The sequence below is a fragment of the Heptranchias perlo genome, chromosome 29, assembly GCF_035084215.1.
Source record: "Heptranchias perlo isolate sHepPer1 chromosome 29, sHepPer1.hap1, whole genome shotgun sequence".
Classification (NCBI taxonomy): domain Eukaryota; kingdom Metazoa; phylum Chordata; class Chondrichthyes; order Hexanchiformes; family Hexanchidae; genus Heptranchias; species Heptranchias perlo.
The window spans coordinates 34,264,970-34,284,177 of record NC_090353.1 but is presented as its reverse complement, the minus strand read 5'-3'; the positions used below and the strand labels follow the sequence as shown (position 1 = coordinate 34,284,177).

Below are 19,208 nucleotides of genomic sequence, written 5' to 3'. Positions count from 1 at the left end.
TCTCTTGGTGCGTGTATCCCTTGGCTAATGTGCTACCCTCAATCATCTCATTGCTTTTTGTGGTATCTTGCTGCTGTGAAATGGCTGCCACGTTTGCCGACATAAAAATGGTCACTGCACTTGAATGTAATTTACTGTACGTGAAGCACTATCAATGCAAGTCTTTCTTCCAAACCTAATGAAATGCTGGAGTGCCTTAAGAAGAGATTTGAATATACATTAATGCAGTTATTTTAAACCCTTTTATTGCTTTGGTAAGATCACCATTTTGAATATTGAGTGGTTTGGTAATCTTTGAACACCGGGCATCATTTTGGATTCCATGAAAGGACAAACATAAGGAGACTTCAGGGTAATCAAACTGATGTTTCCAACATGATGAGATGCAATTGAGAAAATTGATCCGGTCAATTTATTTACTATGATTAAGGATTCAAGAGACACTAGTTAAAAATTAGCAAGTTAGGAATAAGAAGGGAAGCTAAGTTAAAAAAATTAATTCTGGAAATGTGGGCGTTACTGGCAAGGCTGGCATTTATTGGCCATCCCTGGTTGTCCCTTGAGAAGCTGGTGATGGGCCTTCTTCTTGAACCGCTGCAATCCGTGTGGTGAAGGTGCTTCCACAGTGCTGTTAGGTTGGGAGTTTCAGGATTTTGACCCAGCGACGATGAAGGAATGGCGATATATGTCCAAGTCGGGCTGGTGTGTGACTTGGCGGGGATCCTGGAGGTGATGGTGTTCCTGTGCGCTGGCTGCACTTGGAACTTTTTCATCTGAAGGCAATTGGGTTGTGGAATAAATTACCAGGGAAGACCATTGAAGTGGACGGTGTACACGGATTGAAGAAGCAACAGATTTTGTTTCTAGAGAGAGAGGGGGTTAAAAGATTTAGTGAGGGAATCGGTAGGTGGAGCTGAGATCATTCATAAACCTCTGAGCCTAATGGCCCTTTTCCTGATCCTATAGATGGATGATGGCGGAGTCCAGCACGTGAGTGCAAAAAACAAGGTTGAAGCGTTTGCAACCATCTTCAGCCAGAAGTGCCAAGTGGATGATCCATCTCGGCCTCCTCCCGATATCCCCACCATCACAGAAGCCAGTCTTCAGCCAATTCGATTCACTCCACGTGATATCAAGAAACGGCTGAGTGCACTGGATACAGCAAAGGCTATGGGCCCTGACAGCATCCCAGCTGCAGTGCTGAAGACTTGTGCTCCAGAACTAGCTGCGCCTCTAGCCAAGCTGTTCCAGTACAGCTACAACACTGGCATCTACCCGACAATTTTGAAAATTGACCAGGTATGTCCTGTCCACAAAAAGCAGGACAAATCCAATCCGGCCAATTACCGCCCCATCAGTCTACTCTCAATCATCAGCAAAGTGATGGAAGGTGTCATCGACAGTGCTATCAAGCGGCACTTGCTCACCAATAACCTGCTCACCAATGCTCAGTTTGGGTTCTGCCAGAACTCGGCTCCAGACCTCATTACATCCTTGGTCCAAACATGGATAAATGAGCTGAATTCCAGAGGTGAGGTGAGAGTGACTGCCCTTGATATCAAGGCAGCATTTGACCGAGTGTGGCACCAAGGAGCCCTAGTAAAATTGAAGTCAATGGGAATCAGGGGGAAAACTCTCCAGTGGCTGGAGTCATACCTAGCACAAAGAAAGATGGTAGTGGTTGTTGCAGGCCAATCATCTCAGCCCCAGGACATTGCTGCAGGAGTTCCTCAAGGCAGTGTCCGAGGCCCAACCATCTTCAGCTGCTTCATCAATGACCTTCCCTCCATCATAAGGTCAGAAATGGGGACGTTCACTGATGATTGCACAGTGTTCAGTTCCATTCGCAACCCCTCAAATAATGAAGCAGTCCGAGCCCGCATGCAGCAAGACCTGGACAACATCCAGGCTTGGGCTCATAAGTGGCAAGTAACATTCGCGCCAGACAAGTGCCAGGCAATGAGCATCTCCAACAAGAGACAGTCTAACCACCTCCCCTTGACATTCAACGGCATTACCATCGCCGAATCCCCCACCATCAACATCCTGGGGGTCACCATTGACCAGAAACTTAACTGGACCAGCGATATAAATACTGTGGCCACAAGAGCAGGTCAGAGGCTGGGTATTCTGTGGCGAGTGACTCACCTCCTGACTCTCCAGAGCCTTTCCACCATCTACAAGGCACAAGTCAGGAGTGTGATGGAATACTCTCCACTTGCTTGGATGAGTGCAGCTCCAACAACACTCAAGAAGCTCGACACCATCCAAGATAAAGCAGCCCACTTGTTTGGCACCCCATCCACCACCCTAAACATTAACTCCCTTCACCACCAGCGCACAGTGGCTGCAGTGTGCACCATCCACAGGATGCACTGCAGCAACTCGCCAAGGCTTCTTCGACAGCACCTCCCAAACCCGCGACCTCTACCACCTAGAAGGACAAGAGCAGCAGGCACATGGGAACAACACCACCTGCACGTTCCCCTCCAAGTCACACACCATCCCGACTTGGAAATATATCGCCGTTCCTTCATCGTCGCTGGGTCAAAATCCTGGAACTGCACTGTGGGAGAACTTTCACCACACGGACTGCAGCGGTTCAAGAAGGCGGCTCACCACCACCTTCTCAAGGGGCAATTAGGGATGGGCAATAAATGCCGGCCTCGCCAGCGACGCCCACATCCCGTGAACAAATAAAAAAAAATGGATGTATATTCCATTGTCCAAAGTCTGTCCTTTGAGCATTTTTCCAGTTTCCTCTCTTGCTTGTAGTTACCTAATTCTGCCATTAGAGGCTACCAGAAGCCAACTGCTCCTCCCCCTGTAACTGAAGCAGTTGGAACGTTCTCGAGCTCGGGAATGTCAGGGCCGTGCGTTCCCTGAGCTCGGGAATGTTAGGGCCGTGCGTTCCCTGAGCTCGGGAATGTTAGGGCCGTGCGTTCCCTGAGCTCGGGAGTGTTAGGGCCGTGCGTTCCCTGAGCTCGGGAGTGTTAGGGCCGTGCGTTCCCTGAGCTCGGGAATGTTAGGGCCGTGCGTTCCCTGAGCTCGGGAGTGTTAGGGCCGTGCGTTCCCTGAACTCGGGAATGTCAGGGCCGTGCGTTCCCTGAGCTCGGGAGTGTTAGGGCCGTGCGTTCCCTGAACTCGGGAGTGTTAGGGCCGTGCGTTCCCTGAGCTCGGGAGTGTTAGGGCCGTGCGTTCCCTGAGCTCGGGAGTGTTAGGGCCGTGCGTTCCCTGAGCTCGGGAGTGTTAGGGCCGTGCGTTCCCTGAGCTCGGGAGTGTTAGGGCCGTGCGTTCCCTGAGCTCGGGAGTGTTAGGGCCGTGCGTTCCCTGAGCTCGGGAGTGTTAGGGCCGTGCGTTCCCTGAACTCGGGAATGTTAGGGCCGTGCGTTCCCTGAGCTCGGGAGTGTTAGGGCCGTGCGTTCCCTGAGCTCGGGAGTGTTAGGGCCGTGCGTTCCCTGAGCTCGGGAGTGTTAGGGCCGTGCGTTCCCTGAGCTCGGGAGTGTTAGGGCCGTGCGTTCCCTGAGCTCGGGAATGTTAGGGCCGTGCGTTCCCTGAGCTCGGGAGTGTTAGGGCCGTGCGTTCCCTGAGCTCGGGAATGTTAGGGCCGTGCGTTCCCTAAACTCGGGAATGTTAGGGCCGTGCGTTCCCTGAGCTCGGGGGTGTTAGGGCCGTGCGTTCCCTGAGCTCGGGGGTGTTCGGGCCGTGCGTTCCCTGAACTCGGGAATGTTAGGGCCGTGCGTTCCCTGAGCTCGGGGGTGTCAGGGCCGTGCGTTCCCTGAACTCGGGAATGTTAGCGCCGTGCATTCCCTAAACTCGGGAATGTCAGGGCTGTGTGTTCCCTGAGCTCGGGGGTGTTAGGGCCGTGCGTTCCCTGAACTCGGGAATGTTAGCGCCGTGCGTTCCCTAAACTCGGGAATGTCAGGGCTGTGTGTTCCCTGAACTCGGGAGTGTTAGGGCCGTGCGTTCCCTGAACTCGGGAATGTTAGCGCCGTGCGTTCCCTAAACTCGGGAATGTCAGGGCTGTGTGTTCCCTGAACTCGGGAGTGTTAGGGCCGTGCGTTCTCTGAACTCGTTGGCGTCAGCGCCGTGCGTTCCCTGAACTCGGGAATGTCAGGGCCGTGTGTTCCCTGAACTCGGGAATGTCAGGGCCGTGTGTTCCCTGAACTCGGGAATGTTAGCGCCGTGCGTTCTCTGAACTCGTTGGCGTCAGCGCCGTGCGTTCCCTGAACTCGGGAATGTTAGCGCCGTGCGTTCCCTGAACTCGGGAATGTTAGCGCCGTGCGTTCCCTGAACTCGGGAATGTTAGCGCTGTGCGTTCCCTGAACTCGGGAATGTTAGCGCCGTGCGTTCCCTGAACCCGGGAATGTTAGCGCTGTGCGTTCCCTGAACCCGGGAATGTTAGCGCTGTGCGTTCCCTGAACTCGGGAATGTCAGCGCCGTGCATTCTCTGAACTCGTTGGCGTCAGCGCCGTGCGTTCCCTGAACCCGGGAATGTTAGCGCCCTGCGTTCCCTGAACTCAGTGGCCTGTCTGACAACGACTGGATCAAATTACACATTGCAGACAAAGTGTTCGGTGAGTAATGTCCTCCCACTACCTGCCGATGAGAATAATAAATTTGTCTATTTGCAACACAGTAGCGTAAATAAAAGCAGCCACAAAAATATGCTTCCAATTACAGGAATAAAATGTAATGGCCCAGAATTTGCTGGAGTGGGGATCTTGCATTGTGCCCCATTAGTTAGAATTGTCCTTTACCGTTCGGCTCAAAAAAAAATTGCGAGCTGAGAACAACGTGGTGAGCGCAACGGGGTATCTGGAACTTTGGTGACCGACGGGACCAATGAGATTTAAGGATTGAGAAAGAAACAGAGGAACATCGGAGAAGGAAGTGGGGTGAATTAGAATCAGATCATATACCGAAAGAGAAATAAAGAGAGGGAAAGAATGATTGGATTAAGATGGAGAGAAAAAAGAGACAGCAAGGAAAAGTAAGAAAAAAAGTGTAAAATTTAAAATTTTACATTTTAAAAACCTCAAAAAACAATTTACTACCTGCAGGAATAAGACTCCACAGTTTCAATTGTTCCCTTTCTGGGCCAGAGAGATTGAGTGACATTGCAGGAATATAAATCTCCTCATTGAAAGGGTCCTTACACTGTTAATTACCAGCTTTAACATTCTGCGGCAAGTTTAATTGGTAATTAATGTGCAAATGCAGCAATACCTTGAAGCTCACGGGGATGCTGAGAGGGAGCTCGATTTTCACGAGGCAATGGCGGAGCAGCGCAAAACGTCCAGCAACTTGCGGAAATTCTCAACTCGGAATATCTCTTCCTCGACACAAATTGCTGGTTTATTTACACACTAAAGTCATCAAACTCTTCACTATTTGGCCAGCACATTCTGGCCAGATAGCTTTGGTAGTTGCATGTTGTTAACTGAACACAGGACGACATGCATGCTAAACAGGGGAAGCAGCATGCTATAGACAGAGCTAAGTGATCCCACAACCAACGGACCAGATCAAAGCTTTGCAGTCCTACCACATCCAGTCGTGAATGGTGGCGGACAATTAAACAACTAACGGGAGGAGGAGGCTCCGTGAACATCCCCGTCCTCAATGATGGCAGAGCCCAGCACGAGTGCAAAAGACAAGGCTGAAGCCTTTGCAACCATCTTGATATACACAGTGTGCTGAGAGTTTGGTAAGTGTGGGAGTTTGGTGAAGTGGGGGAAGGAGGTGCTGCTTTGCCTTGCTTTTCCAAACTTTTCCTGCAGAGCGGTAGTGGACCTGAGAGTAGAAGACTGAGATTGTGGAATAAAAGCAGCAGCAGACCTGCACCAAGAGACAACTACTGTGCGACATCACAGGGACTTAACTCCTGGACCTAAGATAAATAAGAAGCAAAAAGTAATCCAAGTGGGACGTCACCAAGGAAGAGGTAAGTGATTGGCTGGTGAGTATTTTCCTGCTGAATTTGTCTAAGGTTAGAGTTTGTGGATTCTCGGGTCTCTGTTGTGTAGTGGGGGACTGCTGTTCAGCAAGGGCCCTTGAGTATACCTTTTAATTGAAGTGAAATTGGTGGGATTCATTTAATTTGAATTAATTAGTTAAAGGGTAAGTCATGTCAGGACAGTCCAGCCCTGTGTTATGCTCTTCCTGCTCTATGTGGGAAATCAGGGACCCTTCCGGTGTCCCTGACGACCATGTGTGCGGGAAATGTATCCAGTTGCAGCTACTGACAAACCGCATTGCGGCACTGGAGCTGCGGATGGATTCATTAAGGAGCATTCGCGATGCTGAGAACGTCGTGGACAGCACGTTTAGTGAGATGGTCACACCGCAGTTAAAGGTTGTACAGGCAGGAAGTAATTGGGTGACCACCAGGCAGAGTAAGAGGAGCAGGCAGGCAGTGCAGGGGTCACCTGTGGCCGTCCCCCTCTCAAACAAATATACCGCTTTGGATATTGTTGAGGGGGATGACTTATCAGGGGAAGGCAGCAGCAGCCAACTTCCTGGCACCAGGGGTAGCTCTGCTGCACAGGCTGGGAGGAAAAAGAGTGGAAGAGCTATAGTGGTAGGGGATTCTATCGTAAGGGGAACAGACAGGCGTTTCTGTAGCCGTAAACATGACTCCAGGATGGTTTGTTGCCTCCCTGGTGCCAGGGTCATGGATGTCACTGAGCGGCTACAGGGCATTCTCAAGGGGGAGGGTGAGCAGGCAGAGGTCGTGGTCCACATTGGGACCAACGACATAGGTAGGAAGGGAGATGAGGTCCTGCATCAAGAATTTAGGGAGCTAGGTAGCAGATTAAAGAGCAGGACCTCAAAGGTTGTAATCTCTGGATTACTCCCAGTGCCACGGGCTAGTGAGTATAGAAATAGGAGGATAGAACAGATGAATGCGTGGCTAAAGAGTTGGTGCAGGAGGGAGGGTTTCAGTTTCCTGGATCACTGGGCCTGCTTCTGGGGAAGGTGGGACTTGTACAAGTCGGACGGGTTGCACCTGAACCAGAGCGGGACAAATATCCTTGCGGGGAGGTTTGCTAGCACTGTTGGGGGGGGTTTAAACTAACTTGGCAGGGGGATGGGATACAGAGTGGAGCTACAATAGGGGGTGATGTGCAGCCAAATATAGAGAAAAAAACAAGTCAGCTTGGAAGACAGGGCAAATATGTGAGGGTAAGGCTGGATGGCATCTATTTTAATGCAAGGAGTCTTGCGAATAAGGTGGATGAACTGAAGGTGTTGATAAACACATGGGAGTATGATATTGTTGCTGTCACAGAGACATGGTTGAGGGAGGGGCAAGACTGGCAGCTCAATATTCCGGGGTACAGAATCTTCAGGCGAGACAGAGGGGGAGGTATAAGAGGAGGGGGGGGTCGCAATATTAATTAAAGAATCAATTACTGCCATAAGGAGGGATGATATATTAGCAGGTTCCTCTAATGAGGCCATATGGGTGGAGCTTAAAAACAAAAAGGGGGCAAGCACTTTGATGGGAGTGTACTATAGGCCCCCAAACAGTCAGGGGGAGATAGAGGAACAGATATGTAGGCAAATCTCAGAAAATTGTGCAAATAATAGGGTAATAATAGTGGGGGATTTCAATTTCCCCAATATTAACTGGGATACTCAGAGTGTAAAAGGCTTAGAGGGTACAAAATTCTTAACGTGCATCCAGGAGAGCTTTTTGAGCCAGCATGTAGAAAGTCCTACAAGAGAGGGGGCGGTACTGGACCTAATTCTAGGGAATGTGGCCGGCCAAGTGGAAGAAGTGCTAGTAGGTGAGCACTTTGGTGACAGTGACCATAATTCGGTGAGATTTAAGGTGGTCATGGAAAAGGATAGGGAGGGGCCGGAAATAAAGGTTCTAAATTGGGGGAAGGCCGATTTTAATAGGATAAGGCAGGATCTGGCCAAAATGGACTGGGATCAGCTGCTTGTAGGAAAATCCACATCGGAGCAATGGGAGTCTTTCAGAAGGGAGATTGAGACCATACAATGGCAACATGTTCCCGTAAAGGTCAAGGGTGGTTCCAAGAACTCCAGGGAACCTTGGATGTCAGGGGATATACGAGAATGGATTAGGAAAAAAAGGAGGGCTTTTGGCAGATACAAAAGGCTAAAGACGGAGGAAGCCCTAGAGGAGTACAAAAAGTGCAGGGGGATACTTAAAAAAGAAATTAGGAGATCAAGGAGGGGCCATGAAATAACACTGGCGAGCAAAATAAAGGAAAATCCTAAGATGTTTTATAAGTATATTAAGGGTAAGAGGATGACTAGGGAAAAAATAGGACCCATTAGGGACAAAAATGGCAATGTGTGTGTGGAGCCGGCAGATGTAGGAGGGGTTCTAAATGAATTTTTTGCATCTGTTTTCACTATGGAGAAGGACGATGTAGACATAGAAATACGGCAGGGGGACTGTGATATACTCGAACATATTAACATCGAGCGGGAGGAGGTATTGGCGGTTTTAGCAGGCCTAAAAATGGATAAATCCCCAGGCCCGGACGAAATGTATCCCAGGCTACTGTGTGAGGCAAAGGAGGAGATTGCGGGGGCTCTAACACATATATTCAGAACCTCTCTGGCCACAGGGGATGTGCCAGAGGACTGGAGAACCGCTAATGTAGTACCATTATTCAAGAAGGGGAGTAGGGAAAAACCGGGGAACTACAGGCCAGTGAGCCTAACATCAGTGGTAGGAAAATTATTGGAAAAAATTCTGAAGGACAAAATTAGTCTCCACTTGGAGAAGCAAGGATTAATCAGGGATAGTCAACATGGCTTTGTCAAGGGAAGATCATGTCTGACTAATTTGATTGAATTTTTTGAGGGGGTGACTAGGCGTGTGGATGAGGGTAACGCAGTGGATGTGGTATACATGGATTTCAGTAAGGCCTTCGATAAAGTCCCGCACAGGAGGCTGGTCAAGAAGGTACGAGCCCATGGAGTCCAGGGTGCCTTGGCACTTTGGATACAAAACTGGCTTAGTGGCAGAAGGCAGAGGGTGATGGTCGAAGGTTGTTTTTGTGACTGGAAGCCTGTGGCCAGTGGGGTACCACAGGGATCGGTGCTGGGTCCCTTGCTGTTTGTGGTCTACATTAATGACTTGGATATGAATGTAAAAGGTATGATCAGTAAGTTCGCTGATGATACAAAAATTGGTAGGGTGGTAAATAGCGAGGAGGATAGCCTCAGTCTGCAGGACGATATAGATGGGTTGGTCAGATGGGCGGAACAGTGGCAAATGGAATTTAACCCGGAAAAGTGCGAGGTGATGCACTTTGGAGGGACTAACAAGGCAAGGGAATACACAATGAATGGGAGGACCCTAGGCAAGACAGAGGGTCAGAGGGATCTTGGTGTGCAAGTTCACAGATCCCTGAAGGCGGCGGAACAGGTAGATAAGGTGGTAAAGAAGGCATATGGGATACTTGCCTTTATTAGCCGAGGCATAGAATATAAGAGCAAGGAGGTTATGATGGAGCTGTATAAAACACTGGTTAGGCCACAGTTGGAGTACTGTGTGCAGTTCTGGTCGCCACACTACAGGAAGGATGTGATCGCTTTGGAGAGGGTGCAGAGGAGATTCACCAGGATGTTACCAGGGCTGGAGCGCTTCAGCTATGAAGAGAGACTGGGAAGATTGGGTTTGTTTTCCTTGGAACAGAGGAGGCTGAGGGGGGACATGATTGAGGTGTACAAAATTATGAGGGGCACAGATAGGATGGATACTAAGGAGCTTTTTCCCTTCGTTGAGGGTTCTATAACAAGGGGACATAGATTCAAGGTAAAAGGCGGGAGGTTTAGAGGGGATTTGAGAAAGAACTTTTTCACCCAGAGGGTGGTTGGAGTCTGGAACTCACTGCCTGAAAAGGGTTGTGGAGGCAGGAACCCTCACAACATTCAAGAAGCATTTGGATGAGCACTTGAAATGCCATAGCATACAAGGCTACGGACCAAATGCTGGAATATGGGATTAGAGTAGACAGGGCTTGATGGCCAGCGCGGACAGGATGGGCCGAAGGGCCTCTATCCGTGCTGTATAACTCTATGACTCTATCTTCAGCCAGAAGTGCCGAGTGGATGATCCATCTCGGCCTCCTCCCGAGATCCCCACCATCACAGAAGCCAGTCTTCAGCCAATTCGATTCACTCCACATGATATTAGGAAACAGACGACTGCACTGGATACAGCAAAGGCGATGGGCCCCGACAACAGCCCAGCTGTAGTGTTGAAGACTTGTGCTCCAGAACTAGCCGTGCCTTTAGCCAAGCTGTTCCAGTACAGCTACAACACTGGCATCTACCCGACAAAGTGGAAAATTGCCCAGGTATTCTCTGGGATTTAGAAGAATGAGAGGTGATCTCATTGAAACGTATAAAATTCTTAGAGGGCTTGACAGGGTAGATGCTGAGAGGCTGTTTCCCCTGGCTGGAGAGTCTAGAACTAGGGGTGATGGTCCTAAATGGCTGACCCCTTATCTTGAGACTGAAATGGGGAAAAATTTCTTCACTCAGAGGGCTGGGAATCTTTGGAATTCTCTACACCAGAGGTCTGTTGAGTATATTCAAGGCTGAGATAGTTGGATTTTTGGACACTAAGGGAATCAAGGGATATGGGAATCGGGCGGGAAAGTGGAGTTGAGGTAGAAGATCAGCCATGATCTTTTTGAATGGCAGAGCGGGCTTGGGGGGGGCATATGGCCTACTCCTGCTCCTATTTCTTATGTTCATATGTTCTTATGTCCTGTACCCAACTGCCCTTCCCGAGAACCCTGTTGCAGTTGTTGATCACCCTCTGAGTGAAGAAATACTTCTTGAATCTGTCCTAAACTTGCCTTTCACTGCCCTGTGCCCTGTTCTCGAGCTACCCCTGATGTACAGTGAGACCTGTATAAATGGACACACTCAAAAAAAAAGAGAAAAAACCCCAGGGGCAGTGAGCCAAAAACTACTCTAATATTCCTCTCCGAGCCCTCTCAGGCGATCAAAACCAGTCCAGGAGATCACATGGACCTAGTGTAAAGACACTTACCTTCTGTACGATGCGATCTCTGCCTCAGTCAAGAACCAGTCCAGTTCCCACCTCAAGGCAATGCAGAGAGTGAGCACCCACCACACCAGCCGGCAGCATATTCCAGAGACTCACTAATCTCAAGGAAAAGACGAACCGCCCAACATCTAGTCTCTGCCTACTCCTGCGTAGTTTAAACTCATGTCCCCAGTCCACCCCAACCTGTTAAACTGAAATAATCTCAAAACGATATCCAGCCTTTTCATTATTTTATAGACTCTATCAGGTCGTATCTCAGTCTAGGCTGCCCTAAAGTAAATGGACCAAAGCCCTTAAGCCTACCTAACTAGCTGAGGTTATTTAAACTAGGAATTACGAAATGCTTTACAGCCCATTAAGAACTTTTCAAGTGTAGTCATTGTTATAATGCATGGAAAAATGGCAACCAATTTCCACACAACATAATCAGCAATGAGATCATGATTGGATAATCCGTTTTAATGACGTTGGTTGAGGGATAAATATTGACCAGGTCACCGGGGAGAACTCTCCTGCTCCTCTTCTGATAGTGCCATGGGATCTTTTACGTCTATTTCAGGGGGCAGACAGGACCTCGGTTTAACATCTCATCCGAAAGACAGCACCTCCGACAGTGCAGCACTCCCTCGGTACTGCACTGGAGTGTCAGCCTGGGTTACGTGCTCAAGTCTCTGAGGGGGATTTGAACCCACAACCTGTTGCCTCCAGAGGCAAGAGCGCGAACCACTGAGCCATGGCTGACAACCAGTGCTTTGGAAAGTCCCAGGATGGCTATATCAATGAAAGTTCTTTCTTTTTTTAAAATGCTAATGGTCAAAGATCAATACCTGAGCAAACACCAAGAAATGATGCTTTCACATCCCTGGTTGTAGTTACATTGGCAAAACAGGATGTCTCTCTGCCCATTCTGGCCGGGAATGGCATGAATCTGTACATACATATTAAATGGAAGACAAAACAATCTTTTTATATATCAAAGAGAAAAGGTTTAATTGATTTTTCTACCAAAAATCTGTGTCTCAGAAACGGTATGAACCATATAAACAAGTTGTTTAATGGGAAAAGGAGGGAAGTACATCAGTATCACAGTTTATCTTACACAGAGATTGCAAGACCATCGTCCAAGGGGGGGTGGGGGCGGGGGGGAAAGACAGGGGGGAGTTAAGCCCCACACGCATATACTTAGGAGAAAAGGAAATAATTCAGGAACGCACTTCAGTCCAGTTCTGGTTGCCCTTTGGATGAAACCCATGGTAACAAGGTAGAAGTAAAGATAAGGGATGCCATTCGGTCCATCTAGTTCATCCATCCATAGAAGTCTAGGGTCCGCCCATTACAGCATCTTAGTGCCTCATGAAAGATTTGGAGTTTTTCCCTCCAGTCCCCTGGCCAGTGACCACTCTGGACATTGGCCCTGGGTTTTTTCTCTGGTTGTTTGCCTGTCCCAGGAGATTACATGGCTGCGTGGGAGGTGGGTGGGAGGGAACAAGTGTTTAGACATGATGGTCTAGCCATCATGGTGTGGGCCCATGGCGTACGGTCGCATTGTTTCCAGGTGGGACAAAGAGCTCCAGTCAGTCCTGAATTTGCAGTGACCTGCAGCGTGGGAACAGCTTTAAACACTGCACGATTTTGGGGGGTGGGGGCGGGGGAGAAAGAAAAGGCAAAATAAATAGAAATATTGTTCGGCCTGGTGGCTCAGTGTGTACGTGCACCATGGTGGTGTGTCCATACCTAATCATTGCAGAGTGAGCCGATCTGTAAGAGCAGCAGTAGAGGTTCTACAATTGGCCTCAGTTCCCCTAGGTTGGGGTGTGAGGGAGGGCAAATAAATAAACAATCAGCCAGAGTTGCTGCTCCTGATCATTCTGCAGTGACCTTTGCTGGAAGTGTGATTATGGGGTGTTGGGTGAGATGAGAATTGGCCTGGGCTGAGATACCCACTTGTGGTCAGACATCCTGCCAACATTCACCATCTTGGAGGGGTGGGGGAGAGAGAGAATCAGAGCGAATCTAGAATTGCTGGATAAGATATCCCCCTCAGGGCCACTCAGAAATATAATTCAAAGGTTCCCATATTTCATTTATAACTACTTTGTTTAAATACACATGTAAACAGATTGTGTCCCAATCAGAATGTTGCCAATGTCTCCTGCAGTGAATCACCAATTGCTTTTTCCATTCTTTTGTTCTAATTTTGCCCTCTGTGGTGAACGAGCACATTTCAGGCTGATGTTGTGCACAGCGTCCCACATCAGCAGCAACTCGTAAGGCTGAAATCTGTGCACAAGCAGTAGCTCGCGGTAATAGCACGGATTGAAAGAGTCTTCTCGGGGAGATGGAACCCTCACTCCGGCCGTCCGGAATCCCATGTGCGACTTCGGAGAAAGCCCGGCCTTTTCCAGACACATCCCAAAGAACACGTCGTCAATGGGATAGAGCTCGAGTTCTCGGGAGACGCCGTAGATGACTTTGGCCGTGTACGACGACATGAGTATGCCCCCTCCGCCAATGTAAGGTGGGTAGGATCGAGAGGTGGTCACCACCTCTGGGATGTAGTACTTGCTCCACTTCTCCCGTACCGGCCCCACCCTGTAAATGAGATGTCCAACATACAGGTGCTGTCCTCCCTTTTTGCCCTCCTCAACACTTAGCAAATAATCGACCATGTTGTCGCTATTGGCGAAGACATCATCATCTCCATTGAAGATGAATTGAGCCTTGGGACAATAGTCATTCACCCACTGCAGCAGCTTGTACTGTTTGAGGGTGAGGTTGAAGAAAGTATCCAGGAAGTCCCACTGCAAGATGTCCTGGTGTTCCCGATTCTCCATAGCTAGTAATCGATTCAGTTTCCTCCTCTCCCTTTGGTTGGGAGTTACGGCAGAGATGAAGACCCTCCTTATTTGGACCCCTCGGAATTTTCGCTCTTTCCCCCAGGTCTTCCTCACCATATCTCGCCGGTCGTGGTTGAAGGGGTCGGATTTGATCACCAGAAGCAAGAAGACATCTTGTGACCTTTCTCGACCCCCGCACTTGTCCGGAACATTCTGAACGATGTTGAACTCCCGACAGTGCTTATATTTCAAATAGTTTTGTATGTGTTGTGGCTGCTCCATGAACTCTGGAAGGTCCAAGACAGTTCTGTTTTCTTTGCAGGTAGATGCAAGTTTTGGTTTCTCTGCACTGATGGCGATAATGTTTTGAACTCTGGCCGATCTGATGGTTTCCATTGAAACTTCATCACTCTGTTGCGGTAGGTCTTCACTCCTGAAAATGAAAATCAGCCCCAGAATTCCTATGACAAACAGTACAATTTTTTCAAGGGATCTTCGCTGCTTTCTCATTCTCTGCCTGTGAACAGAGGGAGAAAAAAAGGTGAATTAAAGAAAAGAAAGAATGAACTTACATTTATATAGAACCTTTCACGACCTCAGGAAGTCCTAAAGCGTTTTAAAAAATAAGATTGACGGAGTGGCTCAGGATTAAATCAGGATAAGTGAATATTTACACAAAATGTTTCAGCCACAACACACAAGTAGGATGTACCATTGGTCCAGTTTTGTATCAAACAGTCAAATAAAAGGTGCAAATGCTGGAAATACACAGCAGGTCAGTCAGCATCTGTAAATGAACAGAAACTAGTTTCTTCTACAGCGCTTCCTCTGAACTCTCCGACAGGGAGTTATACCTGAAACCTTAACATGCTTTTTTTGCTATTTAGAGGTTAACATTACCTGCTGTCTATTTCCAGCATTACTCTGACCTACATTGGCTCCCAGTCTACCAATGCCTCAAATTTAGAATTCTCATCCTCGTGTTCAAATCCCTCCATGGCCTCGCCCCTCCCTATCTCTGTAACCTCCTCCAGCCCTCCAAGAAATCTGCGTTCCTCCGACTCTGGTCTCTTGTTCATCCCCCACTTCCTTCAACCCATCATTGGCGGCCGTGCCTTCAGCTGCCTAAGCCCTAAGCTCTGGAACTCCCTCCCTCAACCCCTTCTCTCCTCCTTTAAGACGCTCCTTAAAACCTACCTCTTTGACCAAGCTTTTGGTCACCTGTCCTAATGTCTCCTTCTTTGGCTCGGTGTCAATGTTTCTCTGATTACTCTCCTGTGAAAAGCCCTGGTTCATTTTACTACATTAAACGGAGCTTTATAAATACAAGTTGTTGTTGTTTGAGACGGCTGCCTGGTTTACACTTCATACAGTTCCAGTTACTGGGGGCAGGATTGTCCAATGTGGTCGGCGGCTTCCTCCTCCTCCTGTGCCCGCTTACCCCCTCTCCATCCTCCCCTCCCCTCCCTCCCTCACTTCCCCCTACCTCAAAGCAAGACTAGAATGAAAGCAAAGGGAGTTGTGGATTTTCCACTTTGTTATCTTCTAATCTTCACAAGCTGGTGGCTTCAGATTACAATACCTGCCTCACCAAAGTCTAAACCCATTAGAACACCCACCATTTATTGCCTGCCTCTCCTCTGGAATTAAGATGTAATCATTTAAATACCAAGACACTCTCTAGCGACAAATTACATGAACAGTTCCTCTTACCAGATATGGATGCCCATTTCATCTTGTGCTCAGAGATTATAACGCTATGTCAATCAGGACTTAGATGCCTGACTGTGTGCACGCTCGTCTGTGAGTTTACGAGGAGATCGTTTTATACATCATTTCAGCCACATGTTGCAGTGATGCCTTTCAACATCATTTACATCTGCTGTGTAAATCTATTTTGATGTGGAGATGCCGGTGATGGACTGGGGTTGACAATCGTAAACAATTTTACAACACCAAGTTATAGTCCAACAATTTTATTTTAAAATTCACAAGCTTTCGGAGGCTTCCTCCTTCCTCAGGTGAATGTCAAGAAATCCTCGAACCTCTCGCATTTATAAATCACAGAACAATACCTGGTGATTACAGATAGTCTTTCCAACTGCCCGTTGCCAAGGCAACCAAAGTGTTCAGACAGATAGGTGTTACCTACAGGGCCACCGAATATACAAACGGCCAGAACAAAACAACAAAAGAAAACAGAGAGAGGAAGAAACATAGAAACATCCGGAAGGAAAAGACAGCAATTGACCCGTTATATTAAAAACAGATAACTTATATTCGCTGGTGGGGTTACGTGTAGCATGACATGAACCCAAGATTCCGGTTGAGGCCGTCCTCATGGGTGCGGAACTTGGCTATCAATTTCTGCTCGACGATTTTGCGTTGTCGTGTGTCTCGAAGGCCGCCTTGGAGTACGCTTACCCGAAGGTCAGTGGCTGAATGTCCTTGACTGCTGAAGTGCTCCCTGACTAGGAGGGAACCCTCCTGTCTGGCGATTGTTGCGCGGTGTCAACGGAACTACACTGCCTACATGAAAACCAAGAGCAGGAAGCTTGAAAAACTCGGCATCACCACCAGCATCGACCAAGCTTCCCCTGGTACCACGGTTGCAACCACAGGGAAGTCTATCGTCAATTTGTCCGACTACACCCTTCAACCAGACGAAATCGAAGTTCTCAGCCGAGGGCTCAATTTCTGCCCCACTACCAAAATGGACCCCATTAGTCTCGCGGCGGACACAGAGGAATTCATCAGGAGAATGAGGCTCCAGGAATTCTTCCACAAACCCCAAGATTCCAGCAGCGAACCCAATGAGACAATCAACGATCCAGAACAGCAGACAGAGGGATCTGCGGTGCAGCAACCGAAGAGGAAAGAGTCAAACTGGACTCCTCCAGAGGGTCGCTGCACTAAGCTTGACATGTATGCTCAAGCTGTCAGGAAATGCGTCAATGCCAGATTCATCAGCCGCACTCAGAAGACAGTCCAGAATGTCACCCGAGCACAACGCAACGCCATCAAAGCTCTCAAGACCAACCGCAACATAGTCATCAAACCAGCGGACAAAGGAGGAGCCATCGTCATACAGAACAGAACGGACTATTGCAAAGAAGCATACCGACAACTGGACAACCAGGAACACTACAGACAGTTACCCGCAGATCCGACCAAAGAACACACCCACCAGCTCAACAAACTGATCAAGACCTTCGATCCAGACCTTCAAAGCATCCTACGCGCTCTCATCCCACGTTCTCCCCGCATGGGAGACTTCTACTGCCTCCCAAAGATACACAAAGCCAACACACCCGGACGTCCTATCGTATCAGGCAACGGAACCTTGTGTGAGAACCTCTCTGGATACATCGAGGGCATCCTGAAACCCATCGTACAGGGAACCCCCAGCTTCTGTCGCGACACTACAGACTTCCTACAAAAACTCAGTACCCTCGGACCTGTTGAACCAGGAACACTTCTCACCATGATGGACGTCTCGGCACTCTACACCAGTATCCCCCACGATGACGGCATCGCTGCGACAGCATCAATACTCAACACCAACAACAGCCAATCTCCAGACGCCATCCTACAACTCATCCGCTTCATCCTGGATCACAATGTCTTCACCTTCGATAACCAGTTCTTTACCCAAACACACGGAACAGCCATGGGGACCAAATTCGCACCCCAATACGCCAACATTTTCATGCACAAGTTCGAGCAGGACTTCTTCACTGCACAGGACCTCCAACCAACGCTATACACCAGATACATCGACGACATTTTCTTTCTATGGACCCATGGCGAAGAATCACTAAAGAGACTACACGATAACATCAACAAGTTCCATCCCACCATCAAGCTCACCATGGACTACTCCTCAGAATCAGTTTCTTTCTTGGACACACGAATCTCCATCAAAGACGGGCACCTCAGCACCTCACTCTACCGCAAGCCCACAGACAACCTCACGATGCTCCACTTTTCCAGCTTCCACCCTAACCACGTCAAAGAGGCCATCCTCTATGGACAGGCCCTGCGAATACACAGGGTCTGCTCAGACGAGGAGGAACACGATGGACACCTACAGACGCTGAAAGACGCCCTAGTAAGAACGGGATATGATGCTCGACTCATCGATCGACAGTTCCGACGGGCCACAGTGAAAAATCGCATAGACCTCCTCAGAAGACTAACACGGGACGCAACCAACAGAGTACCCTTCGTCGTCCAGTACTTCCCCGGAGCGGAGAAACTACGCCATGTTCTCCGCAGCCTTCAACATGTCATCAATGATGACGAACACCTCGCTATGGCCATCCCCACACCTCCACTACTCGCCTTTAAACAGCCACCCAACCTCAAACAGACCATTGTTCGCAGCAAATTACTCAACTTTCAGGAGAACAGCGTCCACGACACCACACAACCCTGCCACGGCAACCTCTGCAAGACATGCCAGATCATCGACACAGATACCACCATCACACGAGAGGACACCATCCACCAGGTGCATGGTTCATACTCCTGTGACTCGGCCAACGTTGTCTACCTCATACGTTGCAGGAAAGGGTGCCCCAGAGCATGGTACATTGGCGAGACCATGCAGACGCTGCGACAACGGATGAACGGACACCGCGCAACAATCGCCAGACAGGAGGGTTCCCTCCCAGTCGGGGAACACTTCAGCAGTCAAGGACATTCAGCCACCGACCTTCGGGTAAGCGTACTCCAAGGCGGCCTTCGAGACACACGACAGCGCAAAATCGTCGAGCAGAAATTGATAGCCAAGTTCCGCACCCATGAGGACGGCCTCAACCGGAATCTTGGGTTCATGTCACGCTACACGTAACCCCACCAGCGAACAAAAGTTATCTGTTTTTAATATAACGGGTCAATTGCTGTCTTTTCCTTCCGGATGTTTCTTCCTCTCTCTCTCTCTGTTTTCTTTTGTTGTTTTGTTCTGGCCGTTTGTATATTCGGTGGCCCTGTAGGTAACACCTATCTGTCTGAACACTTTGGTTGCCTTGGCAACGGGCAGTTGGAAAGACCATCTGTAATCACCAGGTATTGTTCTGTGATTTATAAATGCGAGAGGTTCGAGGATTTCTTGACATTCACCTGAGGAAGGAGGAAGCCTCCGAAAGCTTGAGAATTTTAAAATAAAATTGTTGGACTATAACTTGGTGTTGTAAAATTGTTTACAATAAATCTATTTTGAGACAGTAAAAAAAACACTTTTTTCCCCTTTAAGACAGTGCCCTTTTAAGAGATGCAGGAATATTACACTTTAA

At 48.7% G+C, this 19,208-nt stretch overlaps 1 pseudogene; it reads right to left on the bottom strand.

Annotated features, from left to right (window-relative positions):
- Positions 1-12,037: 12,037 nt before the first annotated feature.
- The window catches only part of LOC137299605 (N-acetyllactosaminide beta-1,3-N-acetylglucosaminyltransferase 3 pseudogene), an 80,713-nt pseudogene continuing 73,542 nt past the window's right edge, over positions 12,038-19,208 (bottom strand).